Here is an 8,559-nt window from a genome sequence, read left to right on the forward strand (position 1 = left end):
ATCATAGGTCTATCTGGCTTCCTGGATTTCTTCTCGTCCTGGCGGATGTGTGGCTGACACCATTCCTGTTTTCTGATTTGTCTCTCCAGAGAATGTTCTTGACCAGGGGGCATCTATTTGCTTACTTGGCTGGGCCTCTCACCTCCTCTGTGGGCTCCAGCAGAGTCGACCAACCACATGAGGAGGAGAACTTCATTCAGGTGCTCTGTCCACAGCCTGTCCCAGGCTTGCGCACCTCCTGAAAGGGAACAGGATGGGGCAGGGTTTCCGGGGCTACTGCTGGGCGTAGGGATGATTTTGACAAATTTACAAATCAGAGTTTGATTTGGAGCTTCATCTTCTGGACGTTTCGCTACTTTCTTAAACATCCCCATTACAATCAAGACCAATTTTCTTGGGTCGCCTGGGTGACTCAGTCGGTTAAGCATCCAGCTTCGGCTCAGGTCATGATCTCACGGTTCGTGGGTTCGAGCCCTTCATGGGACTCTGTGCTGACAGCTCAGAGCCTGGAGCCTGCTTTGGATTTTGTGTGTCTCTTTCTATCCCTCCTCTACTCATGCTTTCTTTCTCTCTCTCAACATAAATAAATTTAAAAATATATTTAAAAAAAATTTTTTTTAAAGACCAAGTTCCTAAAGCAACTCAGAACAATGGACAACTCTGACAAACTTATCCCTCTACTGTTGCTTAAGGAAGTGTCGCCTAGGACTTTTAGCTAAAACTGTGAACACGAGTGTGCCAGCCTGAGTAGTCTTCTGCACCCTTAGTCTTTGAATTACATAATGAGAAACTGCTGGAAAGAAGCAATTAAATTGAAAAGTAAAACAGTAGAGCCGTGAGAAGAGGAAAAGAGGCACAGGAGAGAGGCTGCCTAAATCCTACTGACTTAATAATGAAATGGAAAAATGTAGGTGTGAAAGAAGGATTACAAAGCTATTAGGAGCTTGGTCATCAGGGCGGCAATTGAACCACTGGCAACGGATGGAGCAGAATTGCACCACAGCAGAAGAAGGAAACCAGAAACTAGAAAATCAAGAACGAAGCTTGGAGATTGCTTATAATGCACTTACCTACACAGATGATTTAATTTCACCTTGAACCACCCAAATCCTCTCTTGCATATTAGGTTCCGCCGACTGCCATTGTTTGTGGAATTCTTGTCATCTCTGTGAAAGAGGAACAAAATTACAAAGGCCAAAAGTAATTACATTTTAAATAAACTCAGACCATATTTAACTCTTATCATCCCCCCACTCCCACATTCTACTTCTTCCTTTTAACCTTTAAGGATTAGACGACCACTTGGTTCTTATTTTTGCAAATCAGAAATAGGATTTGAAACATGTAAAACATGGTCATATCCTAAATCAAACAAAAATGCAAATTAAATGTCTTAGAGAAACAGTCTTAGAGAAATACTTTAAGGAAACAGTGTCTGCTATTCAAAACCTCATAATGAAACGGAGTGCCAAGGTCCCAGGCTGGCCTTTCCAAATAAAGCCCAGCTGATGGAAGGGGGGCAAATCCTCCTGGATCCAGGGCTGAGAGAGATGGCATCCTTCATGTGGTATCTCCTCGTGTTCCAGGCAATAATGTCTCCTTGTGCCAGAAACGTAAGACCCAACTTGCTGCCTTCCAAACTGGGAGTCGGAACGTTCCCCATTTGGACATATAACATGAGATGGCCAGGGCAGAGAGAAGACAGGGAGGCTTCTTTATAGTAGCATCATAAGCGGTCTCCCAGTGAGAAGATAATTCCCCAGGAAAAAGTCACCCCAAGGGTCCCCCTTAATAGTAAATTATGGCTTAGTGTATTAAACTGTACCCCAGAGGCCTAAGGGAATTATGGAAACTGCCTGATTTACTTTTACAAAGTGATTTACACCCAGGGGTGTAATCTACCTCAATAAATCTGAAGCCTCTACACAACAGTCCCCTTCTAAGGTAACAACAAAGCAAGGCGATTTCAATTATATAGTTATTTACCACCACTCTGTTCAGCTTCCCTCAGAGTCAACACCGAAGGGAGCAAACTCAAGTGTCTTTAATTTATGCTGTCACATGAAGACCGTTTTCTCATGTAATAAAAGAAAATAAAGGGAAATGCAGTAAAAGAAGACTCTCTCTCTCCCTCTCTTGTTTTCTCTCTCTCCCTCTCTTGTTTTCTCTCTCTCCCTAGGCACACCCCTGAGATGCTTTGAGATTTCTACGCTCTCAGACACTGCCAGGGGCATTTCCAAAGGACAGAAAGCTCTTGTACCCACAGATGACGGAACAAAGGGTGTCTTAGTTTCAACATGACTGCTCATCATTTCACTTTTACCTGCCCGTCCTTGGGTTCTGCAATTTGCTTCATAATTGAAAGGTGAACTTCAAGTTCAATTAGTAGAACAATTCATTACCTTGCAACCAGAAACGGCAGCTGAAAACCGATTTTAAATAAGATCTGCCTTCTGTGATTTCATGCGGGGAGTCTTCGGTTCACAAAACTCTTTTCAAATTTAATATTTATTGGGGGTATTTCCCAAAAGGGCATTTGCTAAAGTTGCTGCTGCCAGAGGTTGAAAACATCGCTCAGGTAAAAGCAGCTTTATTTATACAACCAGAGACTATTTATATCACTATTATCGATTGAATGTTCAGCCCATTTTCTTATCAGCTGAGCATCTCCCCAAAATGAAAAGCAGCAATAAGAAGCTGTGGGGACTGAAATATCCATCAAGTTTGACAGAACTAGGTCTGCATTTAGGAAACGATGCTGGAAGTCTGGGGATTTCTCCCCAAACAGGAACCATCTCCCCTGCATAGTCGATCATCAAAAGCTCTGATCAGATTCAAAATCGTAAGACACACTCACTCAGACTGATGCAGACAAATTACGTCTCTTTCTGAAAATGGTTCTGTAAGTCTAAAATTTCAACAAGGATTCTAGCCATTTCAGAGTGCATTGAAAATAATCTCCTTTTCCTCTCGCTCCCTCCAGGTCTTCTTAATACAAAGATAACAGCTCGGTGCAAGTCCACAGACTATTCTGGATCTAGAAGTTACCTTGTTTCTCAGCAGGCAGGAGTGAAGTCTGTTGAACTGATCTTTCTTTCTTTCTTTCTTTCTTTCTTTCTTTCTTTCTTTCTTTCATGTTTATTTATTTTGGAGAGTGCACATGAGTGGGGAAGGGGCGGAAAGAGGCAGAGACAATATCTGAAGCAGGCTCTGCGCTGACAGCAGAGTGCCCGACGCGGTGCTCAAGCCCACGAACTGTGAGATCGTGACCTGCACCGAAATCAAGAGTCGACGCTTAACCGACTGAACCACCCAGGTGCCCCTGAATTGATTTCCAAAACAGAAGCAGCATCCAGCTCTGGGTCTCCCAGTTGGGCTTGCCCAGGCAGCGCATGCAGGATTCCCATCATGTGAGTGACGGGAGCCTGGGCGAGGTGGCCGGTGACCCTCTAGACCAAGGACAGAGGCCACATTTGCCACCCCACTGCCTCCTGTCCTGAGCAATCTGTCTCACTTTGGAACCTCGGCTTGAAAACTCATACCCTGTGAAGACTGGGTTTTTCGGTTTGCAAGGTGCTGCTTTTGCTTGATTTGGTTTTGGTCTTGGTAAGAGAAATTCCAGATTCTGTGAAAGATCTATTCTGTGAAAAAAGGCTTTTCAAACACCCGCTTCACAGGAAAGGAGAAGCCTTGTGACTTAGGGCTGAATTTTTTAAAAGTTGTGCAGGAAGATTGCTTTGTAAGATACACTGGGCTTTCATCGCAGAGAGGCAATTAGAAAATATAGATTTGTTCGTGTGTGGTTTAATTTTATGTTTTAAGAAGAAGTTGGCCACAGAGTGAACAAACTTAGCATTGGGACAGCCGAATGTTACCTGCCTTCTGATACAATACAGAAAGTACAGCCTCCATCACTCGGACAGACGTCTAGCCTAAAATGTCTCACCTGAATCTAGTCACCAGGGAAGAGCCAGACAAATCTAGGATGTGGGAGATTCTACAAGACAATTGGTGTGAATGAAAAAGAAATCAAGTAATGGGCGCCTGGGTGGCTGAGTCAGTTAAATGGCTGACTCTTGATTTCGGCTCAGGTCGTGGTTTCACGGTCATGAGTTCGAAGCCCACATTGGGCTCTGTGCTCACAGTGTGGAGCCTGCGTCGGATCCTCTGTCTCCCTCTCTCTGTCCCTCCCCTGCTCACTCTTGCTCTCTCTCAATAATTAATAAACGTTAAAAACATTTTTTTTAATCAAGTAATGTAAAACAGACAAACAAGACAAAACCAAAAGCCAGAGGGACTATTCTAAGTTAGAATTTCTTGAGGCTGCAAGAGACATAACAATCAAAGGCAGTGATGAACCACAGCTATAGGATGAAATTTTAAGTGATAAAAAATAAATTTTATAAGACTCTTGTGGTATTTGAATATGGACTGTACACCAGATGTTATTAAATTAACGTTAGCTTTCCTCCGTGTGATAATTCTGTTGTGGTATTGGCAGATGTCCCTTGTGGTAGATGGTTGCCGAAGTATTTAGGGGTGAGTGTCACTGTGTCTGAAACTTTCAGATGGTTCCGACAAAGCATACATATATAAAAGAAAAATAATATGCTGTCTAGTGAAGAGGTAAGACAGGCTGTAGTTTTCTTGAAGCATAGAGTATATTGTGAGGCACTCACCTGAGCTGGTTTTTACCTTTGTTCCTGGCAGCAGATATAAAGAATATTTGATGGTTTGATTCATACCTGGGAGCGAATTCAATGTTGCAGCTCTGAGGAACCAGATAAGCAACTTCAGGTGCCAGAAGTGAATTTGTCTCCCTTGGAAATGGGACTCTAAGAGTGGCATTATGGACAAATCTATGTGGCGGGTCTTCTTTTAATTTCTCGTTCTGAACTCGGTCCTGTTTCAGAGGACTAGAGGAAGACAGGTTAAGGCTTGTCAAAGTCAAGACCGTGGCCTCTGGCTGCTGTGACCATTTCCATTTGAAAACTCTGAAACATCCTCTTACTGTTTTGAGGAGGGATTGGGAGCAGGAGGAAACAACTTATTTTTAGAGTGGCTTTCCATTTCTTACAGGTACCAGACAAGCTTTGGATGTCAGAGCCCAGACAGCTACTGTTCCTGCCCCTTCAGCACAGGCCACCGCGGGGGTGCTGAGCAACGCAGAGGAGAAGGGGCCGGGAATGAGACCCAGTGAGATGTTGCATTGTCGGTGGACCAGTCAGGAACAGATCCGGACCACCACCAGATCTGGGAGAAAAGCACTGGGTTTTAGAAGGCAATCTCGCAAACGTTAATATAAACCCTCTTGCAGTTTATAACACTGGACGATCACAAACAACCTAATTGGCTACATAAGCATTGGTCCAGCAGAGGACATGCACGTGACTTTGTTTAAAATAACTTAGTGGAGCCATTCTCTAAAAATAATAATAATTTGGTTGAAAATGAATAATCTATGGGGCGCCTGGGGGGGGGGGGCTCAGTTGGTTGAGCATCTGACTTCGGCTCAGGTCGTGATCTCCCCGTTCTTGAGTTCGAGCCCCACATCAGGCTCTGTGCTGACAACTCAGAGCCTGGAGCTGCTTTGGATTTTGTGTCTCCCTCTCTCTCTGTCTGTCTCTCTCTCAAAAATAAACATTAAAAAAGAAAATGAATAATCTCTAATCACTGTTGGTTTTGTGTTTTTTTCTTTTGTCTTACAAATGTTGGCAAATTTTGTGCACAAAAGGGCATTTTTAAAAACTTTTATTTCTTTAAGCGATTTGGCCCATCTTTCCAGGATTTCTCCAGTCATTTTCCTCCTTTCTCCCCTCTCCTTTATTGTAATTTATTTTCAACCAGTTATTCTGGCTCTGTGTTGGTTTGTCAGGGCCAAGTTGGAAGCAACCAAAATGTCCAACAATAGGAGTTCAGTTGGAAACAACTCAAAATCTAACAAGAGTGGATTGCTTAAATAAATTATAAAAGGTGTTTCATCTTATGCACAAAAACTTTTCAAATGTGAACGGGTAACTTGTAATATTCAATTTTTCCCAATTCCAAAATTTTATGAACACATTCCTGGATAAGCAAAACAGGTTGGGGGGGGGGGGGAAGCATTTCAACACTGAAATGTTCCGGGTAATTTTTGTTTCTATTTTACCATATTTGGCTTAAAATTATTGTTATTTTTATAAAATCAGCTGGGGTTCGTTACATTAAAAGAGGTCCCGTCAAGCAAAAAGAAGGTAATAATGATGGCAGTATTTCTAGCCATCCAGTGGCTGCCGCTACTGGTGGTTTTCCACCAGGATGATTTTTCTGCTGAGCGGGGTCACTCTGATTTCTTCTCGTTCCTTCTCATCGAGGAGCTGTGGGCAGAGCATCCAGGCAGAAAGGTCCTGCACAAGATAGACGTCAGGCTGAACTGACACATCTGGGTGTCTTTGGCTCAGAAACGAGAGGTGGTGTCCTAAAGGCAGCAAAGGAGACTGTGGGGAAAAAAGCAGAGATCTGGGTTCTGAGTCTTGGGGTACAGTGAGGGGTAGGGAACCAGAAGAGGGAATTTAGATCCACGTTTTGGGGAGGTGGGGGGTGCGGGGCAGATGGGGCTCAAAAGAAGGAAGAAATTATATTAGTACTTGCATGGGAAGGAAACTAATCCTTGGGTTTTCAAACTTATTTCGATGTTTGTTTTTAAAAATCTCATGAGTAAGCAGAATTAATGAGACAGGTAAGAGCCCATTCTTCTGGTTGGCAGGCCCTGAAGGATCTTGGGGACATGCATGGCCCCTGCCTGTTGCGGGAACTACTGGCTTCGTTCTTTCGTTTACTAAACTGTGAAATTGAGGTGTACGATTGGATTTAATTTTACCTAAAAGAAATAAAAGGATTTACCGGTGTCAGATCACCTCTCAGGCATTATTTAACAAAAACGTATGTAATGGACCCTCAAGTCTCTTTCTTCAGAATCCTGAGCCTAGCGGTCTCTCATCTGACTTGACTCTCATGTCCCCATTATCCATGCCAGCCCCTCCTCTTCCCTGAAGGGACTCATTCAATGGCATCATCACCTGCTTCAAATTCAGTGTTGACTTTTTCTGCCCTTTGTCCTCTGGCCCCAGGCTCCCTCACTGACGCTGTCCCGGCTCCAAAGTCTCTTTCATTACACCTGAGCTTTCCAAGGGCTGAGGTGATGTTTTCTGATTCCAAACAGCATTGGGCACAACGTAAGTGATTTATGTGTTAAATTGGCTTGGAAACAAGACTACTGGGGAGGAAGAGCAAATGGATAGGAAAGGAAGGCAAGAAAGCAGGACAGAGAAAGAGATCTGTGTGGGAGTTTGACACCTTGAGGTGCTAGTTCATGTTCATCCTCACTTTGACTTTTCTTTACCCTATTCCCAGCAGGCAGTCAGCATGGCAGGTAAGAAAGTGGGAACTCCTTCAAGACAGCCACTTCCTGGCTACTGCTCTTCTTGAGGGCTTAGTAATAGTATCTGTGTGGAAAAGAAGAGAGAGAGCCTTGGACTGGGAAGGGCAGAGGTTGTTGGCTGCCCCAGTTGTGGTATATCAGGACTTTTTTTCACTCAGATGATAGACTCCAATTTAAATAGGCTGACAGTTGAGGAGAACTTAATGGCCCATGAAATTGTGGATCTAGCTTTAGGCATGGCTGAACTCTGTTGCTCAGAAGGACTTGATGTCTTTGGGGCTCTCTCATGGCTCGACTGCTTACTGGGCTGGCTTCATTCTCAGTCAGATTCTTTCTCTGTAGGATAATCCAAAAGTAGAGTCTACAGTGCACCAAGCTGAAGCTCAGCAGACAGAATTCCCATAGAGGAATCCCAGGGGCTGACTTTCATTGCTTAGGATTGGCTTAAATCTTGGGTCAGGAGCTAGTCAATCACTTATTAACTCCATCTATTCCAGGGGTGGGGTGGGATGGGGTGGGAGGAGTGGTTTCCCAAAGAGAAATTAAAGTGCAGTGGCTGGAAGAAAGGGAAACATGTCAAGCAGGTGAAAACATCAGATAGCCACCACCATATTCCACAGAAGCTAACAATACCCAGGGAGCTGATAAAGCATCAGAGGGGAACAGCATCAGGGGATAGCCTATGGAAGTTCAGAGACTCCCAGCCTATTCAGAGATCTCTGTGTTCCATCTGGCATAGGACCCAGACCAACTGGATACCCATATGGAAAAAAATGAACCCCAACCTCTATTATCACTCCAACTCACCTTTACGGGATTGTTCAGTCTTGATTCTTAAGGATATCATTTCCCTCCTAATGGACAAGAGAGTAAAGGTCCCTCTTCCCACCCTGCCCTCCCCTCCTCCCATCATTTTCAACCTCCTAAGAAAAGATTCTCTTGCAACCACAGGGAGGGGGGAAATCTCAGGAAAGACTTAGAATGATCTTTTTACCAGCATGGAGGTATAATGCCTTAAAGGCAAATTGAATTTTAGTTCAAGAAAATAAAATAGGGGCTCCTGGGTGGCTCAGTCGGTTAAGCGTCCGACTTCGGCTCAGGTCATGATCTCACGGTTGGTGGGTTCCAGCCCCATGTCG

The 8,559-nt window shown here is 44.0% G+C and overlaps 1 long non-coding RNA gene across 1 annotated transcript; it reads left to right on the forward strand.

The window, feature by feature from the left end:
- Positions 1-3,202: 3,202 nt before the first annotated feature.
- LOC147575673 (uncharacterized) lies at positions 3,203-5,670 on the forward strand. The gene is made up of 2 exons (XR_015242628.1): positions 3,203-3,410; positions 5,080-5,670. It is a non-coding gene; the product is annotated as an uncharacterized LOC147575673 (long non-coding RNA).
- The last annotated feature ends 2,889 nt before the right edge of the window (positions 5,671-8,559 follow it).

Source organism: Puma concolor, chromosome D3, assembly GCF_028749965.1.
Source record: "Puma concolor isolate L17-30 chromosome D3, mPumCon1.1.hap2, whole genome shotgun sequence".
Taxonomy (NCBI): domain Eukaryota; kingdom Metazoa; phylum Chordata; class Mammalia; order Carnivora; family Felidae; genus Puma; species Puma concolor.